The following is a 22,625-nucleotide window of genomic DNA, read 5'->3' as shown; positions in this document are numbered from 1 at the left end:
GTACAATACAAAAGAACGCTCACGGATGCAATAAGAAGAATCCACGAGGTATCTAAAAGGCATCAGGAACGCATGCAGATGAAAATAAATTAACACCTGACTCTAACCAGGAGCAAGCATGTAGCAACCCTTTTCGCAAAAGTTCCACCCCAAAGTTACAAATTATAATTAATTGAAGATTAACTAAGTTAAAATAAGAAAGACAACAAAATAAGTATGATAGAAAATTTTTCTGAGGAATCATTTTGTAATTCTTTTATTTCCAATATATTTAAATGATTAATTTTGATTAACTATGTAAAAAGATCAAAGAACAAATAGATAGTATATAGTAGAATTCTAAGATTATTTCTTAAAAGACATTTCTGTCGCACTTATTTTCTTGTCATTAATATTTACACTACTATTATTTAATACGTATATGTCTCTTGAAGATGCTGTGAGAACAGAGTTTGTTCACAATTGCGGTTTGCTTGCGCCAGGTTCTCTTCTACAATGCGCCCAGATTGGGTTTGACAATACTATTTGTACCAGCATGCGTATCAGTTGTCGTCTGGTAACTTCTAAGTTACTTCTTAGTTGAGTCCGGAAATGTCACAGTTGTATTTTACATTCTACAGTTTGAGTTTCGATTGAATCTTTGTTGGGATATTTAAATAAAATTTTTTGAATAAGATTTCAAAACGAACTTTGAAATCATATTCAAAATAAATTCATGAAATAATGGAACACATATGATCTGAACTGATGTACAATTTTATCGCTAACAAATGCAATTAAGAAGAAACAAATGAGTAATTAAACGGCAACTGTAGCGAATACGGTAGCGACTTATACAAGCAAACGATCACAAAAAGGAAGCCAATCGAAACTAGACGCAACCGTGACGTAATCCTGTTCTTAAAAATCCTATCTGCAATTTATAATTATTAATTAAATATTAGTAAATAAGTATAAGTCGGAATGACACCATTATGAAAGATATAAATAAGTTTTCAATTTAAGAATTCTACTATACCCATTCTCTTTATCTGTTGAACTATGATTAGCTGTGTAAATTATAAGCTTTTTATATTTTTGAGCTAGGATCTGATTCAACATATATACTTAAAGTAACGCAATGCAGATGCAACCTAACAAAATTAAATCGGACTATTATCTTTACAGAGGCAACTATGATGTTACTAAGAAGTAAGAGAAAGGCAAGTAAAACGCATAAAGTTACTATTTAAGCGAGCAACTAACTCCAAAAAAAAAGTTGTTGCGAAAAAGTCCTCAACTACACGCAACAATATTCTTAAAAGTTTTCAAGAAGACTGATAAATAATAATAAATAGCAGAAAATATAAGAATATATGGAAAATATAAGTTTCTATGTACGGCAGAAATTTTCACTTAGAAATTATAATAAAATTATAATATGTCCAATCTATTGTTGTGTTTAAGTATAATTAGCAAAAAGTACGTACATATATATAATATTACTGATTAATTATGTGAGGTGATAAACGAAAGTGTGTTTCTCTGTGAACAAAGTATTAAATCTTTATTTGTTAATTAAAACTTATTTACTATTTACAGTCTTACCTGTGAACAAAGAAACGACACTGTACGTTTATTATCCACACAGTTAAATTTTATACTACACTCTCGTGCTATTTCTCTCGTCTACGTTATATTTCCTACTGTCCATTTCTCTTGCAAATCTTAACGGCTCGATTTTATGGTAGCAAAAGAAATTGTAGATAACAAAAGACAATGGAAGGGCGGGCCATGAGATGCGCGGCAAATCAACCTGAAGAAAGTATACTTTCTTTACATATATGATATGTAATACAATATATGATATGATTACTATATATGATAGAGTTGGTTACATACAAAAGATACTCTTAAAATAATGCTACCAGGCGCAAGCCAGTCTCGGCCAATCGGATGAAAAATGTAATTGTGGCAAATACAGACGCAACACCGTAGTAATTAAGAGGTAAGTAAAAGGCACCTAAAACGCATGCAGATACTAATAAATTATGCAAACGCACATTAGTAGCAAACTTGACGCATTCTATACTCAAACGTGATGCATACCTATACACAAAGGTCCAACCCGATACAAATAAATAATTATTAATAGGATAATAATTTAGTGTACATAAGAAAGAAAATTAATACGATCAATATAAAAATATTCATACGAATTATTTTAGAATTCTACTATATACAATTTATTAATATGTTGAAGTATGATTAGGAAAATATGCGTAAATATATGAATGTGAGTTCGAATCAGATACAGAAGATATTCTTAAATTGACGCAACTCAGACGCAATTGCAACAAAGAAGCGAATATTCTAACCTAATCTTATAAATAATAGTTAATAAAAGAGTAAATAATGAAGTCGAATGACAACGGAATAAATGCGATGATAGAGCTATCAAAGAAATTATGTTATTAATTTATTATACTTATTCTAATTACCTGTTTCTGTATAACCATAAAAGTAAAATGTATGTATTTCGATATATTCAAGTTGGAATCCGAACCAAAATATAATCTTCTCATTACGCAACGTATACATAAATAAGAGATGTAAGATACAACTGTGAAGCTGAAAGACGCAACTAATAAGTAATGAAGAGTTTCCAAAATGGCAATTATATTGCATGCAGACACAAGAAATTCGATTAAACATATAGAAGACGCAAATAAGAAGCAAACAAGGCGCAACACTACTCAAAGAGGTCCAATCCGAATGTTATAAATAATTATAATAAGGAGAAAAAATGAGAATAAATTGGATAGGAAACGATATAAGTGCTATAGAAAAGTTTTCTGAAGATTAATTTAGATATAAATAAATTGAAATATATTTAGCAGTGTAACATATTCGTATTTCTTTATATTCGGATTGTATTTTAATTCAAATGATGTTCGTATAGCAACGTAACACATATTCAACCCTAAATCAACAAGTCGAAGGTAAAATGCAACTATGACGATTCTAGGATTATCTATGAAGCAACTAAAGGGTAACTTAAATGAAAGTGATACGCATGCAAACACAACTAAAGCTAGCAAATGCACAAAAAACAGAAAATAGACTCGATAATGACGCTAATCTGATGTAAAATAAATGTAATCCTATTCAAAAAGATCGTACCCGAGACTAGTAATTAATAAATATTGAAATGGTAAATAAGGATGAATAGGAATGAAAACGAAATAGGTGCGATAGAAAAGTATTCTAAGAATTCACTATAGCATTCTACTATATCCAATTTACTTATACGTGGAAGTAGGTTCTGGTCCTGTTCTTTTCTATGTTTTTTTCTGTTTACTCTTAACGCAATTATAATAGATTCATTGTCACATCTTTGTTGGAGAGATGATGATCTGGCTTTAACGAAGGTAGTCCTATATCCTTCATGGAAAGCGTGTTTTCACGTATAGTTTTATTAAACACTTAGTACATTTCATAGTGTCTTTCGTATTGCTGGAATTAAAGAGGAATATAATATGTACTAATTACTGCATTTCTCTTACAAAGTCTGCGTGATTTTCTTCTCGATTGGAAAGATGTTCAGCAAACCGATTACATTTCCCTGAATATATTTTAAAAGCGACCATGCCTAAATTTGTGATAGCAACTTCTTATATGTCGTGTGCTTAACTACGAATCGTTATTTGAGTAGTGTTTATAATGGAGCAATCTAGCAATTAGTTGAAATCAGCCGTTGACAGGGTCGAATGCTGAGCACAACTGAGAACGATGGAAGGTCATATCCATTCCATGTGGCAATAACGCGAGCGTCGAGCAGTCTCGTTTTCGCCTTTCGTTTTTCTTAACTTCATCTTATTCTCTCTTACACCGATACTGAAAATTTCATTATCTAGTGTTCAATGAAGAAGTGATGGTCGGGCTGTGACAAAGGAAAACTTATTTCATTCAAGGCAAGCTCGGAGCCACGTTTTGTTTTAATTTTTTCCCCCGTGGTCCTTAAACAAAATAATTTTCTATTCGATCAAGATATTAATTTAATTACTAAGATAATTAAGAGTATATTAAAATGAATAAAAATAATAAGATGACGCAACTTTTCAAAATATTTATCTAAGAAATTATTTTAGAATTCTTTTGCGTTTAATCATATCTTTAATTAATGTAATATGATTAGATTTGTAAAATAAGAGCACTTTAATGTCTTTTAAGAAATTAGAAGGAAAAATTATGAAAACGCATTATGAAATGCAACCATTCGCACGATAGTACTTGCATTACACGATATACAATTAGATTTCCCAAGAAATATCGACCTTGGTCTAACTATGTGTATGGTGCATTATATGGAGTTTCACGCGCTAAAGCTGACTCAACTCTAAAATCCACATACAGTGATACCGATGTTCGATGCCTTTCTGATTGGGATGCATTCAATTTGCCCTATTAACAGGAAATGTAGTGGACCGCTCTTTCAAATATCTCTACTGTCTGACATCTTCACCGTCAGACATAATGGATTAAGTACGACCGTTCGTGCTTTTCAAATTTCAAGCAATAAAAGTATTAACCTCGTCAGGATTTTTAAACGCTTCCGCTATACTGACGTGTGCGTTAAAATAAAGCTGATTCTACTATGAAATTAGCGTTGGCGAGATAATCTATTCGAAATTTCAAGGAAATAAACCAAAGTCCACGATGGATCCTTCAATCGCGGCCGAACGACCAAGCGAAAGTTACCATAATATTGATTCTACTCCATAATAAGCTTATAATAAACTGAAGATTATAATCACCATTTGTATTTGGAGGTATAATAGAAAATGAATTCAAAGTTTATTTTAGGGAACATTGCATATTTCTGAAAAGATCTGTAAACTATGCGATAAAATATGATTCAAGACATTGGGAATAAGATAAATATTATAGTTTTGAGTTGGTTAATAATTCGTGCTATCATGTCGTACCAAAATTCGTACAATCATTCTTTAACACAATTTTCCTTTCCTAGATTTGCATTGAAACATTAATTCTAGTGTATTTCAACGTTTTAACATACTATGTATGAATTCTTATAGTGACTGTGATAGAATTACAAAATTCTCTTCGTCTCATTTATTTACCTATTTATTACCTGTTCGAAATTACGAATTTACGAACGAATATCGAATCGTACACCATAATGTGTCATCAAGTTTCTTTATGAACTTTTAAACTTAAAATATTAAAATTCTATCTAGATAATAAAGGAGCAAAATTATCACCATGTTCGGGTAATAATCTAAAGAGAGACATTTTTCTTTACCCTGTTTTCTTCTTCTTTTTTTCACTTTTTTACATAATATTTCGTTTAATTCTAGCCAATTGAGCACAATGCATTATCTGGTTTTACGATGTGAATATAATATATAGAACACGTTCATTCCAGATGTAAATATGTAGTATAGTATGAGTGTCACGTCTATGGAATCAGATGGTAGCAGCGATGAGTAGCAATTCTTGAGTGAATAAACTACGACGAAGATTACTTGCAATACCGATGTTAAATATTGTCAATAACAAAAATTTCGATGATCTGCAATGTAATCTTCATGAGGTATGATAAGAGAGTTAATCAAAGGAAAAATTACAAGATATATGATTGTTTATTTACACATTCAAATGTCTGAAGGAGTTAAGGGAAGATTCAATAAAAGTGTGTAGAGATTAAAATGTAAAGTGTATCCTGGCACACAAGCAGCTAAGAAAGTGGAGACAGGAAATTTCATAAAGTTAGTTCCTGTACATATGTAACAGAAATGCAAGACTTTAAGAAATCAAATGATTTTAAAGAAGAGGGATGGTATTATTTGTATTTACTCTACGACTAAGCAGATTCAGCAGATTTGATATAAAAGTAAATTTAATCATTGTAAAAGGAAAATATGTTTGTTTTAGAATTAAACAAATTACGGTATGATCAACAAAAATGCATAAAGTTCAATCGTGTCACGTATCTGGGAGCTACAGCAGTGAATGCACCAAAATCATAAAGTGAAATACAACGTAATATGAACATTATAAATGACGAACAATCTCTTCAACAGTGTATTAACATTTCAGTCTTTGAACAGTGTAGATCCCAAGGAACTATTTGGGATAAAAATTCGATATGCTAAAGATAAAAGTTGAAGTGGAAGTTCTCTTTTTAATTAGAATATTATAAAACGTACTTTACGATTGACTAAAATACATAATTATCTTGATTTTTCTAGTTTATACGATGTTGCCATTTAGCAAATAATTGCCCAATATGAAATACTATAAATTTCATTTTATACACGTGGAGAAAGTTCTGGAAGTTGTCCCGCATGCTTCGCTTTCAGATGGTCTCATTGTAAAAGCGTGGAATATGCTATTTATCAATATCATGTTTTTAGATGTGATATACCAAGCGCAATAAGTGTTATATTAAAATCAATTTCATTGCCTTTCTCGATTACCACAAAATCCATGATTAATTAATCATTTGTACGCAGGATGGACAAGAGTGAGATTCCTTTTTTAAATCCTTCCTCAGAACACAACGACCAACGACAAATTCATTAACAGTGTTTGACTTTAATAATTATGACTCGGGTGATGAAACATTTAATTCTCGTGTATTTATTTATGAAATTATCGTGGATGTAAAGGAGGAAGATGGAAAAAATGAAGTAATACAGATCCTAAGGATAGGAAGTATTTCAAAGTATGGATTAATTTAGTAAATCATGGTTATTTGATTATACAACTAGTGTCAAGTAAGCAACGGTGTATAATTATCGTAGATGAATTATTTATTGGTTTTCCTGATATCACTATACGTAAGGTGAAACATAGCAATATTCGTTAACTTGAAATGGTATGCAATATTAATTTGACAATAATTTGATATAAAATTGATATAAATAATTATACGTCATTAAATAATTTTTATCTCTGTGTATCTACTAAATATTTTTAATGGACATGTATATCGTATTTATAATAGTTATTATTGTTACACCAAGTCAGCACTGGATCAACATTCCAGGACCAATTTTATCATATATGTGGCTAGGGAGATCCAGCTGACCCAGTTTTGGAAACTCTTAATATAGGAACATCAAGAGAGGGCAATATGTTCATTAAAATAGCAGTTGATTCAGTTATAAGAAGTACCCGAAAATTGGTTGGTTCAAATCTCCTGTTGAAGTATTTCCAAAAATGATGTATTTTGGTATGTTAATAAGAGATATTTAGTGCAATATTTTTTCTTAACTCTAAAAACGTAAATTGCTTTTCACATCCAATAGTATTCTTATTATTAGACAAATTATTAACGTTATAAATTTTTGAAGACTGACTTTTTTAATACAAATAATATCTGGCGATGGAATTTTATTACGAGATGCAATGTATAGAAACATCAGAACAAGAATTGGTTAGAAGCAAAAGAAATATTGCTCTTTAATGAGTTTCATCAATCAGATAGTCCTCCTATGACATGCGTCGTCACATTAAATCTCACGGTGAAAATAAATTCATGTCTTTAATATATTATAACATAATATTACTGACAAAACAAGGAATTCATGGAGCATAGAGGTATGTCAACTTTTAAGTAATCGATTCAATTCCCAAGAGATGATGTACAAATATAGAACAATGATAACTAGGTTTATCATACTAGATTAATTTCCCATCACACCCCATCGCGTTGCTTTTAATTTGTTAACTATGTATTGATTATAATGTTTGACAATTGTCAATGTGTGATAATTGACTTTATGTATGATATATAATAAAATGCGATATATTTAACGTAACGTATATGAAATATCATAACATAAATGTTACTGTGAATGTGTTATATTGAGGGACATCTACGGAACTATACCAACGCATAATTTCTTCAAAGGGATGATTGAGGCCAGGATTCTTTGTAATAATATACGTAAAGTTTATGCAGCATGGGAAGGAGAAGATGCATATTGTCAAAGTTTTTGTTTTCTAGTGACTAGTATATTGTAATTTTTGTAAGAAATTAATTGAAGCAACCTAAACTTTCTTGCATCATATATATACCATTATATTATCGATTAATTTTATTGCTTGATATTATTTGACATTAATTGACAAAATTTGCGTTTTTGTAGATGCCGGAAACAAGCATTTTGCATTATGATAAGGTTTAAGTACAATTATAGTTTACAAGATTAATCTAAAGACAGATTTGATAATCTTAATATGCGATTTTATCAATTGAAACGTTAGATAGACGTTAGTCAAATCATTTTCATAGCAAATACCGTGATATAAAAATATTTTCTGTAATTATAGTTTATTAATACTTTTCTCTCTTCAAGACCAACTTTCCGAACATTACAAACATTTCTGCCTTCCTGGTGTTGAAACAGATATATTTGCGGCACAAATGTTTTTGACACTCTTTATAACATGATTTCCATTGTATGTTGTATACGCATTTTAAATGTTTTCCACTTTCAAGCACTCGACATTCTCTTCCATATAACTCATGCATTGTTAATGGTAAGTTTTTCATCGCTTAAACGTCTAGGTAAAATAATCATTTGATTATTGCAAATACGATTTTCTTTTGTAATCTATTTACAGTTATCCAAAAAGGAGTTATTACAAATGGATTTTGAAAGAATTTTTAATTATTCTAAAATGCATTTACCTAATCGTTGCAGAAATTTGGAAATACTACGTTATCTAATGAAACTGGCCTATTCCGTTACATTAAAGAAATTGAAGACATACGAAGCAGAATTCATAACATTGAAAGGTAACTTTATACATTATGCTTGAACAAATCAATTATATATATAGATATTTATGAATATTTCTACAACCCTTTCGAGCTATCATACTTGTTTCATATATTACTACAAAGCCATTATCTGCCGGTGTGTACGTCCTCTGTATAATGTATAACAAATTGTTTATTGAAATGGTTTGACATGTACAAATAGTTTCTATAACATTGCACTTAATTAATGAAGACAGTTTTTCAAGAAACTAGTCAGACAAAACTTGTAACGTGATAAATATTAATTAATGATACTTACCAACGCATAGAATTAGAATATAAATTTAACATTACATTTTTATTTTTCAAATATAACGTATAACGCATATAGCACGTTCTTTATGTTGTTATATTTTACAGTTTATATTAATATTAATACAGTTAATATTTTACAATTTCAACATCAATTTATGATAAGAATAAAAAGAAAACTTTTCATATAATTTCTAAAAAAGAAGTTTGTGGTAATCCTTTTTTAACCTTACTTTGCAAAATTAAATGTTTTGCCATTATCATTGTGTATAATTATGCAGATCATTGAATATCAACAAATATTATATAATAATATTATCCATACTCTATATATAAATTGAAATTTCTAGTTAATGCACATGGTTTAATAGCATGATTGGGTTTGGGAAAGACATATTCCTTGTATGTTGAATATTTGTTTATTTTATAATGTTACATTTTGCATGCTTATACATATTACATACATATCATTGTTAATATCTTGATTAGTACTGCTTCATAATTATGTATTATTTATCATATTATAAATTATTTAGCATAGCTGAAAAAATAAATTATCGTTTTAGAATTTTGTTTACTTGTATCAATCTTGCTATCCTACAATTAATATTAGAAAGTTTTAACTTACTACACAAAGAGCTGCATGAAAGATTATGCTTATATTAAAGCATAAACACTTTCCTGGCAAATATGTTACACAATTATTTTAAATTAAATCCATAATATTCCCTTTATTATATTCCTTAAAAAAAATATAACTAACTGAATATTATTCATTTAAAATATGGGATTATGTAGATAGAAAGGAAGAAGTGATAAGAAAATATAGGCAGCGTTACGTAATCTAATCTAATATTTTCCGCATGGGCCATGATAAAATTTACAATTAATAATGCGCCTATAATGTAGACTAAAGTTATTGTTATTCAATTGCATCATCGTTAAGATGCTTTATTGTAATCGATTGGATATCGGTAATAAATGTAATTTTTCAAAAATAAGTTCATCAATAATTCATAATAACTTTCTATATTATTTAGTATAAATATACAGATAAAATTGAAGAATATATATTGAAGAATATATATAAGCATATAATATATAACTATAAGCAACTGAAATCCATGCATACACAAATATCGCAAGCTATCGCAGACCTGACGCAAATCAAACGCAAACATGTTCCAACCATTTTTTCAATGGTCCTACTCGAGACTATGGTCCTATTCTCGTACAATCGGAAGTAAAATGTAACAATGAAGATTAGAGACGCAATTAAGAACTCACTTTGAAGTAACTGAAAAACACATGAAACGCAACCAGACAAAACTACAACAAACGATACAAAACCAGACGTAAATCAGACGCCAATCAGACGAAAAGAATTCGTTATCCTATTCACAATGGTCCTAACCGATATTTAAATATAATAATAAACAGGTCAGTAAATATGAATGATAAAGGAGTACGTACGAAAGAGTTTTCTAAGAAATATATTTAGAATTTTACTATACCCAATCTATTTATTTGTTGAAATGTGATTAGAACATTTAAATGAACGTACATTGAAATATTCGAACTAGAATTAGGTTCAAAATATATTATAGAAAAACGCTATGTAGAAACAAACAAACGAATGTAAGATGTAACTGTGAGGATTGCAAACGCAAATGAGAAGCTAAGAGGTAACTAAAAGGAAACTGAAATGCATGCTAATATTCCTAATAATGGCAAACACACTTTAAATGCAACCAGGCATATATCGGACGCAAACGTGACGCAACCTTTTTTTCATCGGTCTTAAACGAAACTTATATAGCAAAATTAATAAGTTAGCAATTAGAAAAGGCAATGCTGCTACAGGGTATTCTAAAAATTTATTTTCGAATTCTACTTTATCCAATTAATTTATCTGTTCAAGTATAATTTGAAGTGTTGAAATACACGAACTTGTATTAATTCAAATTGGATTCAAATTCAAAAAAGCAATCAAACCGCAACTAATTCCCAAGCAATAAGATGTACAGTATAACAGTATAACTGTGACGCTTGGAGACTTAATAGAAATCCCACTATGAAGTAACTAAGCATATAGACTTGTACGTTATGAAACGACATTGTTAATGATTTAAATAAGCAAATAAACATGTACGGATACATCTAATGTACGCGATGACATACCAGACATAAGTCAGACACAAATAAGACCCAAACCAGACGAAACCATTACGAAATCTCGACGCCTATGAGACGCACGCCTATCTTCATTATCAAATAAGACAATTACATATAGCTATTTATAAGAGAGTAAATTATTCTAAGTACGTAAAACAACCGTATTAGTACGATAGAATAATTTTACACGAAATTATTCTTGAATTCTATTATACCCAATCTGTTTACCTGATGTAGTATGATTATCGATGTAAAATGTACAAACTTCGATATAATCGTCTTGGAAAAAGATGCGGAATAAATTATTGTAATATCGGAACGCAGACGCAATCAAACGGAATGGAGACTTAACTGTGAGGCTTCATAGATAATAAACAAGAAACTAAGAGATAACTAAAATGGCATTTGAAAAACATATAGACACAACTAAAAATGACATTTCCAATCCAGACGCAAATCATAAGCAAACTTGACGTGACACTATTTTCGTAGGCACTACCGGAGACTTGTAAAAAGAATTAGTAAGACAGCAAATTATAATTAATAATGACAACGGGTTAAATGCCAGAGTATAGTTTATTTAGAAAATATCTCTAAGAAATTATTTTAGTATTCCGCTATAACCAATGTATTTAACAGTTGAAGAAAGATTAGCAAGGTAGAATTTATGAACTTCGATATATTCGTTTTGGAATTAGATTCAAAATGTATACTTAAAATGACGTAACGGATGTAAGATCCAACTGCAACAAATTCAGACGCAATTTAGATCCAACTTCGAAGCAATAAAAAGGCAACTGAAACACATGCAGGACCATTTAATATAATTATAGAACTCCGGAGGGCTACCAGACACTATTCTTACGCAATCGTAAGACAATCTTCTTCTCAAAGAATCTCATCTAAATTAATATATGAGTAAATAAGTATAAATAGATATTACAATTAAATAAGTACGATTGAAAAGTTTTTTAAGAAATAATTTTAAAATTCCGATATATCCAATCTATCCATTTGTCGAAGAATGGCTAGTAATGTGAAATGTACGTATTTCAATACAATTGAAAAAAAATCAGATTCATAAAATATTCATGAAAAAATACAACGCAGGGACAACAGAAATGATTTAAAACGAAATTGTGAAACTTACAGATTCAACTAAGAAACATCTAAGAGTTAACTAAATGGAAGCAACCTCATGCAGACACAATTAATATGAGCAAACGCATCAAAGACGCAATCCGGACACAAACGTAACTCAATCAAAATCCGGACGAAAACGAACCACAGACACAATACAGACGTAAAAGTGACATAATACTATTTTTAAAGGATTTATCCGAAACTAATAAACATTAATTAATAGGTGACTAATTAAGACTAATTAGGAATGACAACTAAATAAGAGAGATAGAAGTGATTTAAAAGATATTTTAGAATTCTACCGTATCTAAACTATTTAGCTTTTGCAGAATGATTAGAAATATATAATGATAATCTTTCGATATATACGTGTATGAATAAAATTAAAAATATAATCTTGCAATAATGCAATCCTGAAGCGATTAAATGTTTGTAACATGCAACTGCGATTCTTAGAGACGCGACTGATACACAACTAAAAATTAACATACAGTAACTGAAACTTGTGCAGACAAATATAATACAAGCAAGCGCACACCAGACGTAATTGTGACTCAACCCTATTCTCAAAGTTCCTATCCGAGAAAAGTATATAACAATTAATAGAGGAGAAAATAAAAATAATTAGGTGTGACAAGGAAATGGCACAATAAAAAAATTTTCTAACAAATTATATGAGATTTCTACTAATTCCAATTTAATTATACTGTTGTAGTATTATCTGGATTGTAAAATGTTTCGACCAACATAAATGCAAATTTTTATCATATTCAAACTATTCTTAAATAAATATCTATATAAATCTAAATAAATATCTATATAAATATCTATATAAATATTTTATAATAAAACGCAAACCCGTCGCTACCCAGACGCAAATCTGACAAAACCATATTATAAATATTTAATACCTAAGACTTATAATAATAATAAATAAGCTAATAAGAAAGCATAAAATAGAATGACAATATTATATATGCGGTAGGAAAGTTTTTTAGTACATAATTTTAGAATTCCTTTATATTCATTCTGATATCAGTTGATGAAAGATGCAAAATATAAGTACTTGAATATGTTCGATCTGAAATCATATTCAAAATATATACTAAACATAATTCCACCCTTAACAAACTATAATGAATCCCAGATGCATTTCTGAAGCAATTCTATCTCAACTATGATGCAACCCTGACGTATCAGAAAGGCAGAAATAATAAAAACCAAGCGCAAACGATACCCAATTCTCTAAGTACTATCTCGAAACATTTAAACAATAATTAATTGAAGATAAAATAATAAATGGGTATGACAAGGAAATAGGTGCAATAGAGTTCGTAAAGTAGAAGCAACACTTTCCTCAAAAGTCCTACCTGAGAATAATAAATGATTACTAGGATAGTAAATATGGAGAAATTAGTTTCATGGAGAAGTCTTCTAAGAAAATAGTTTAGAATTCTACAAAGCACATCTATTTATTAGTTGATATTTGATTGGAAATGTAAATGTATTTGCTTCGATTTATTCGAGTCGGTATGAAATTCAATGAAGAACTTACAATAGCGCAACACAAATACAATTAAGATTTAATCAATCAAATGTAAATTTCAACTACAACTGTAATAATCACAACTAAAGTGCAAGAAAAAGGTGAATAAAAGGCAACTGAAATGCACCCACTTATAATTATAACAAGCAAACGCACATACCAGAAGAAACAAAAACGCAGATCTGACGAACATCAGTGCAAACGTGACGCAATCCTATTCTCAAATGACTTGCTCGAGAATTATATTTAATAATTTATAAGTGAGTAGATGTGAAAAAAATAAATTGCAACTAACAGTAATAATGAAAACGAAATAAGTGAGATAAAAAGGATTTCTAAGAAAATATTTTATATTCCCAATATGCAAACTATTATCTATTGAAGTATGATTAGCAATATAATACTTTCATACATCGACTCGAATTAGAACATGATTCTATAATATTTCTGAAATATTGAAACTATGTATAGACTCTACAAATACAGACTTAACAAATCGTATGAGAGATGCAATTGTGACAATTACTGATGCTACGAACTAAGTAGAATATTAGAGATTACTAGAAGGCATCTAAAACAAATGAAGATTCAACTGAAACAAGTGAACTCACACCAGTCGCAGAAAAGACACAATACAGACGCAAATCTGAAGCAAATCAACTCAAAACGATACGAATCCAGTTATCAAAGATTCTACACGAGATATAAATAATAATTAAAAGGAGAGTTAGTCTGAATAAATATGAATGACAACAAAACTAGTGCGATTGAAAAGTATTCTAAGAATTAATTAAGAATTCTACTATTTTAAATCTATTCATCTGTTGAAGTAAGATTAGAAATTTCAACTGAACGTTCATCTATATACGCGAATTTGAATCAGATTCATAATATATTCTAGGAAGCAACGCAACTCATACTCAAATTATCTCATGTAAAATACGCCTATGACGCATACAGACATAAGTAATACGATATTAAGAGTTAACAAAACTGCAACTGGAACGGATGCAGATTCAACATATAGATTCAAGTGCTTCCTGGACGCAAACTAGACGCAAACGTGACGAAACATATTAACTAATTTTCTAAGCGAAACTTATAAATAATAATTAACAGGTGAATAATTAAGTATAAAATGGAATGACAACAAAATAAAAGGGATGGTAAAGTGATCCTAAAATTAATTTTAATATTCTCGCATCTTTCCTACAAACCACTTAAAGTATAACTAGTAATGCAAAATATATCTACATCGACATATTCAAGTTGGAAACAGATTGAAAATATATTCCTCGCATTATGCAACGCAGAACAAACCAAGGGATATAAAATCCAAAGGTAGGCTTAAAATAAGAAGTAGGTAAGAGCTATCCAAAAGGTAATTGAAATGCATGCAGACACAGGTAATTCGATAGAACGAATAGCTAATGCATACCAGATGATAACGAGGCGCAACGCTAAAGAAAACATTCCTACCCGAAAGTCACGAATAATTATAAAAAGAAGAGCAAATAAGAATAAATAGGATGGTCAAAGAAATAAGTTCTATAGAAAAGTATACTAAGGATTAATTTTCAAATAAACTATACCATATACTTTCATCTGTTGAAATATGATAAACAGTGTAACATATACATACTTCGCTATTTTCCGATTAGATTGAGAATCAAATGATACTATTAAATAAAAGCAACCCACACGTAACCCTGACTCAAAAATTCGAAAGTAAAATGAAACCATGACAAAACTTGGCTCATCTAAATAGAAACTAAGTGGTGAATAAAAGGCACCTGGAACGAATGCAAATTTTGGCCTGTGATTGCTCATTAGGTGCAAACCAGGCGAAATCATGACTCAAACCATAGGACAACCAAACGCAAAAGTGATGTATACCAATTTTCAAAGTACAGCCTGATACTTATAAATAATAATTAATGAGATAGTAAATAAGAATATAGGAATAACAGAGAAATAAGTGCGTTAGAATAGAAATCTAGGATATTAATTTAGAATTCCAGTAACTATTACATCTATATCTGCGACATGTTAGTACGTTGAAGTTTTAAAATAAATGCAAAATGTACGTTCTTACATATTTTTGAGAATGAATCAGTATTTAAGCATATCGTTAAAATATTGCATCATAGAAGCAAATCAGACTTAATCAATAGGTTGTACAATACAAAAGAACGCTCACGGATGCAATAAGAAGAAACCAAGAGGTATCTAAAAGGCATCAGGAGCACATGCAGACGAAAATATAGCAACAAACACCTGACGCAAACCAGGCACAAACATGAAGCAACCCTTCTCGTGAAAGTCTAACTTGGAGAATTGGGAAAAGACTGCCAGGGAGAGGCAAAGATTACGTCTTTCCGGCTTGAAGTCACCTATCCGCGTTAGAGAGAATATATGTACGAGGCCTATTACCTACTGCTCAGAGAAGGAAGAGACGGGGGTAGACTGGCCCGTGCTAGGTATTGGAGGACTGGCGGAGAAACCCACCTTGTCTAAGGAGGAGACTAGAAGGGTGATCGACACCATCAGAGAAGTTTCCATAACGCCGAAAACGAAAGAATGAGATGCCGCAAAATTAAAAGGGACATTTCCTGTGTCATGAAACGTTCCCATAAAATTTTGATGGAAGAACTTAAGACATTAAGTAAGGGCCTATCAACACGAGCACATGATTCTCCGTCAGCCAAGGAAACCATTGCGCAGCTGAAGGCAAAAGTTAGGCAGAGTAATCTGCGCAATAGAGAGATAATATAGGAAATCGATCGCCTCAAGAGGACAAACAAGAAGATGGAAGATACCATGGAATACTAAATGGCTGAGGAAAGCCAAAAGATGAATGCAGATATAAACCGCTCCGACGAATCGGCAAGGGTACTGACAGAGACTGTCCGCAGTATCCACCAACAGCTGTTGCACGTACAGCAGCTACAGCAACAACGGCAGCAGACAGCGTGTGGAACAGTCACTGGAGCTAGCGGGCCACACAAGAACCGCACACTCCGTGCAGTGTTCACTCGCCCTACTGCGAAACAGGTAAGTGTAGTTAGAACACTAACCCCGTAGGACGACTTTGTGCTTGGCCGAAAGGAGAGACGGGCCCAGAGTAGGGAGGCGAATCCCCTCCCCAGAGCTGCATTAAGAAAGGTTTTCAATAACCCTTAACATTTGGTGGACTCCAAGGTGGACCCCAAGAAGGGAAAGAAAAAGAGGAGTGGCGCGCATCGCAGAATAAAGGGCAGGCAAAGAGATAGAGAAGTGGGGGCAGTCAACCTGTCCTATGCCGAGGAAATGACCTATAAGGACGCACTTGGCCGGGCGGCAAACGCGGTCAACCTGAAGGAACTGGGGATCACCAATAGGCCCTGTAAGAGAGGCCTCACAGGTGCCTCTATTTGGCAGATAGGAGGCAATGGTGCGAACGAGAATGCAGACCGGATGGCGGAGGCCTTCAGGAATGCCGTCTCAGGAGCGAAAATTACTCGCCACCTGCGCACAAGCACCATAAGACTGGTGGGAATGGATGCGATGGCATACGGGAGCATTAGTAGGAACGCGCTTCTGGAAATAAAATCCGGAACGGACCCCAACCTGATCAAGATAGGGGATATAAGAATTGGCAGGGGTAGACTAGGCGAGACCATCGTCTCCGCGCCTGTGCCTATCACGCGTGCGGCCCTGGATAAGGGCAAATTACAGATAGGGATTTCGACGGTGAGGGTGCGCGAGATTAGACAGCCCCCCCTCAGATGCCATCGATGCCTCGCACGAGGACATATTGCGGCGATGTGCCCGACTGAAAAATCCAGGACAGACGTCTGTTACGTCTGCGGGAAAACGGGACACATAGCCAAAACGTGTACGGACAAGGCATCGTGCCCTGTCTGTACAGATGCCGGCCGGAAGCCGACCAACCACCGTGCCGGTTCTTGGGAGTGCCCGGTAGTGCCTCCCAGGAAATGGGTGGACAAGGTGTACGCAGGGGCACCAGACGTTTGCCCTGAAGAAACAAGAACGCGGGAAGAGTCGAACAAGATCGCTGACAAGTGCCGCGTGAAAAACGGTAAAGCGACCGAGAAGAGACAGGTGAATGATGAGATGGAGGTGGAACAAAGTGTTCCAGGCACCTCAGTAGAGGTAGTTACAGTGGAGGATCTATAGACAATGGCCTCCGCTGTAATACAAGTGAACCTGAACCACGCACGCCGTGCACAGGACTTGCTGGCACAGCGTATGCGTGAGGACAGTGTGGAGCTCGCGGTCATTGCGGAATCATGGTGGGTTCCTCCGAGGGATGAGAGATGGTTCTCATCACTGGGAGGGACCGCACTTTCCGCGGTGCTCGTGGGCGAGAGTAGAAGACCCTGCAGCCTGGTGCGTCGGGGTCTCTTTTACGTAGCCATTAAATGGGGGGACTCGCTGGTAGTTTCAGTATACTTTCCTCCCAGCGAGAATATCACGATGTTTGGTAGACTCCTTGATGAGCTCGAAGAGCTCCTAGGAACATTCCCCGCTCTCCCAGCGCTGGTGGCTGGCGATTTTAATGCCCGGTCCAGCAGATGGGACCCAGAAGGCAGGAGCAACCGTAGAGGTGAGTTGCTATGCATCTGGGCCAATAGAGTGAACCTGGATCTGCTGAGCCGGGCTGGCTGTCCCACGTGCGTTCGTCCACAAGGGTCGAGCGTTATAGATCTAACGTGGGGCACGCCGGCGGCCGGCGTCCGCCTCTCGGACTGGAGAGTGGAAGAGGCTGAGTCCCTTTCGGACCACCTATATGTAAGATATAGATATAGGCACGAGGCCGCAGGGGTCCAAAATTCTCGTCCACGAGATAAAAAGCGCCTTCGATGGAAGGTTAATGCTTTGGATGAGGACTACCTTGCTGCAGCACTCATCTCAGGAGAGTGGACAGGTGGAAACATCCACGGAGGGAGTATGACCGGAGTGGACTGTGTGGACAAGATGGTGAAGTGGGCACAGTCCACAATGAAAGAAGCATGCGACATGGCCATGCCCCGGGTGAGGGGGCAAACCCGCGTTAAGAAGTGTACTTACTGGTGGTCGGACGAACTAACGAACCTGAGGGCCGCTGCGACGGCCACCGTAAGGAAACTGTCCAGAGCCAGGAAGAAGAAGAACAGTGACGAAATAGTGCAGTGTCTGGACGCTCGAAGAGACGCGAGGAGGGCACTAACTAAGGCGATCAGGGAAGCCAAGAAGAACTCTTGGAGGGACCTGCTGGACTCCATAGAGGATGACCCATGGGGCAGACCCTATAAACTGGTATTAGGGAAGCTGAGACCTTATGCCCCACCAGTAACTGAAACCCTAGAGGCCGAAGTACTGGAGAATATCCTCTCCGAGTTATTCCCAGGAGGACCGGGAATTGATGAGCCACAGGATCCCGCACCCTCAGAGGTGGTTATCTCTGTGGAGGAGGTCTTGGCTGCCGCCAGGAAAGGAACAGGAAGAAAGGCTCCTGGACTGGATGGAATACCGGGTGTGGTTGTGCGTGCTGCGTCGACACACTGTGGGAAAGGGTTGGCGCGGTGCTTCTCTGCATGCTTGTCGGCAGGAAGGTTCCCGACACCGTGGAAGATAGCGAGGCTCGTCCTTATCAGAAAGAATAGGGACGCGCCCCTGGACTCACCAGGGTCATATAGACCCATATGCGTGATTGGCGAACTGGGGAAACTATTCGAGCGGGTAGTCGTTGGTCGGATCAACAGCTACCTAGAGGAGACTCGAACCCTGGCGCCATCACAGTATGGGTTTAGGACGGGAAGATCAACCGTGGATGCCATCCTCGAGGTGAAAAACTTGGTGGAGGCATCGACGCGAGACAGGAATGTCGTCATACTGGTGAGTCTGGATATCTCGAATGCCTTCAACTCCCTACCGTGGGCGGTTATTGTGAGGGCGATGGAGCGTGAGAACTTTCCATGCTACCTGGTGAATATCATCAGGAGCTACCTGGACAATCGCGCCATAGTATACAAGGACAGACATGGCTGCGAGGTGGAAAGACACGTGTACTGTGGAGTACCACAGGGATCCGTCCTGGGCCCTACGCTGTGGAACATTGCCTATGACAGTGTCCTCCGAACCCCGATGCCAGGAGGCTCCCGTGTTGTCTGCTATGCGGACGACACGGCCCTGCTGTCATCGGGATGGGACCTGTCACAGGCCATCATGAACGCCGAACGGGACCTTGACGTAATAGTCAAGGAAATTGAGGGATTGGGTCTTAAAGTGGCACCGCAAAAGACGGAGGCCATGGCCTTCCCTGCCTCTGCCCTCCGTAGACGCAGGAATGTCCCGCCCCCTAAGATTTGCCTTAGAGGGGTTTCCGTAGAAGTTAAGACCAGGGTAAAGTACCTGGGAATAATTATAGACTCCAGAATGTCGTTCAGGCCCCACTTCGAGGCCCTAATCCCTAAAGCGGAGGGTATTCTTCGGTCCCTTAGGAGGCTCCTTCCGAACCTCCATGGACCGGGGGAGAATAGGCGACGGCTATACGGCAGCGTGATCCACTCGGTGCTCCTTTATGGGGCGCCGGTGTGGTGGCGCGCTGTCGCGGAAGACGCGAGAATCGGGCGGGCTATTCGGAGCCTCCAGAGGAAGGTGGCGATCCGGGTGTGCTGTGCATACCGGACGGTCTCCTTCCATGCGTCTATGATGATTGCGGGGATTATTCCTCTTAAGCATCTGGCACCCCGACTGGCGGAGACGTATGCGGCTATTAGGGACGCGGAGGAACCTGTTTCCCCGCGTGCTAAGGCGGTATTGGGCGCTCTTGCCAGAAGGAGGGCAGTGGAGGCATGGAGGGCTGAGGAGATTGAGCTTCTTGAGTCCCCGGCGACAACGGGAGAACGCGTGCGGACGGCTGTTGCCGAATGGTTGGCTGAGTGGATTGAAAGGCCGTTCTGTATAAGAACGACATTTCATACCACGCAGCTGATGACCGGCCATGGCTGTTTCGCAGCGTATCTTTTTAATATTAGGAAGATCCCCACCTCGCAGTGCTTCCACTGCGGAGAGAGTGAAGATACGGCGGAGCACACCCTGGTCGACTGCCCAGCGTGGACGGATGACCGGAGTGAGTTGGTGAATGCGATGGGGGGAGGGCAGCTATCCCTTCCCGCGATTGTCAGGGCCTCTCTGACGGTCCCGGATGGATGGGCTGCCTTTCGAACCTTCGCTGGACGGGTTATGCGTGCCAAAGAGGACGCTGAAAGGCGCAGAGAACGGGCGCGAAAAGGGCGTGTATGTGAGCGTGCGGAAGTGCGTGATGATGGGAGTGCGAACGATAGGCCGCATAGGAGAGTAGCTCCATTGCGACCACCTCGGGCAAGGCTCCGAGTGGCTCAGGCGGCGCCTGACTGAAGCGTCGCCCCGACATAGACGTAAGGATATGAATGGGCCTGATCAGAGCACCATGGGGTGAGGATCAGGCCAATATGTATATAGTTAGGGAGTAATTGCGTCTCCAGGGACTCGTCGGTCCCTGTTGAGTGCGCCGTAGTAGGATGAGTGTGGATGAGTGAATGGATGCGAGCAAGGCGAATGCCGACCTGGCTCACCGAGGAGGGGTACTGGGTGAATTTGTAATACGCACACGCGTAATTCCGCCCACTCCCCCTCTCTCATCTGCATGGTAGTAATAGGAATCGGGAGGTTTTTTAGTCGGTAGGCGATCCGTCCCTGGGAGCAATCCCAGGCGGATCGAATCCGACACTCCCCTGAGTATCGGGCTCGGGGGGCCTATGAAGGTTTTTCCTCCTGACGAAACAAAAAAAAAAAAAAAAAAAAAAAGGGTTGCGTCAGGGTTGCGTCAGGGTTGCGTCAGGGTTTCCCCTGTGGGTAGGGGGAACCCCCCCTGTAAGTAGGGGGCAGTAGAATACTCCCACAGTATTCCCTGCTTGTCGTAAGAGGCGACTAAAAGGGATGGTATGTATGATGTGTAAATGCTCTTGTATGGCTATTCCTCTCTTTTTGCTGTCCTATCATATCTTTCCTACTCTTTCTCTCTCTCTCTCTAGCATTCTTCTTTTCCTTTCCTTTCCAATGGGGAGCCTGGCTCCCAACCATTAATCAATAACATGATGAGTTCTTTAGGTAGAGTAATCAGCGGGCGTGGGAGGGATACCCATGCCACGGCGGTGTTAGGTGGTGATAGGGCAGGCCACCCTCCGTCGTCATCCAACGACTGCCAGGAGCTCGGGGTAGGCAACCTGGCCCCAGCTCTGGTTTCTGCGTCAGGAAGGGCATCACAGGTAGGCGACCTGGCCTGTGGTGTATCTAACATGCCAGGAAGTTCAAGGCCTGAGGAGGAAAATTTGGAGGAATGGCAAAAGGTTGCCAGGGCCAAATACAGGGTGCGGCTTTCCGGACAGAGGTCTCCTATTTGCTTTGGGAGGAGTAAGCGGACGAAGCCTATAACCTACTCCTCTGAAGAAGAGGAGACAGGAGCTGACGTGGTTGGGTGGAGTACGGAATTCCCGACAGTGGCCCAACTACCTCAGGTGGAAACATGCAGGCTATTGGAGATTGCAACGAGGCATATCCAGATAAGTGACGCCGAGAGGAGGAAGTGCGGTAATATCAAGGGATCTGTCTCGGGGAAGATGAAGAACTCCAATAGCTACGTAGTGA

At 36.7% G+C, this 22,625-nt stretch overlaps 1 pseudogene; it reads left to right on the top strand.

The window, feature by feature from the left end:
- The first annotated feature begins 421 nt into the window (after positions 1-421).
- LOC124432618 lies at positions 422-15,870 on the top strand (annotated as a pseudogene).
- The last annotated feature ends 6,755 nt before the right edge of the window (positions 15,871-22,625 follow it).

Source organism: Vespa crabro, unplaced genomic scaffold, assembly GCF_910589235.1.
Source record: "Vespa crabro unplaced genomic scaffold, iyVesCrab1.2, whole genome shotgun sequence".
Taxonomy (NCBI): domain Eukaryota; kingdom Metazoa; phylum Arthropoda; class Insecta; order Hymenoptera; family Vespidae; genus Vespa; species Vespa crabro.
The sequence above is the reverse complement of the archived record's forward strand: the minus strand, read 5'-3'. Positions and strand labels throughout refer to the sequence as shown.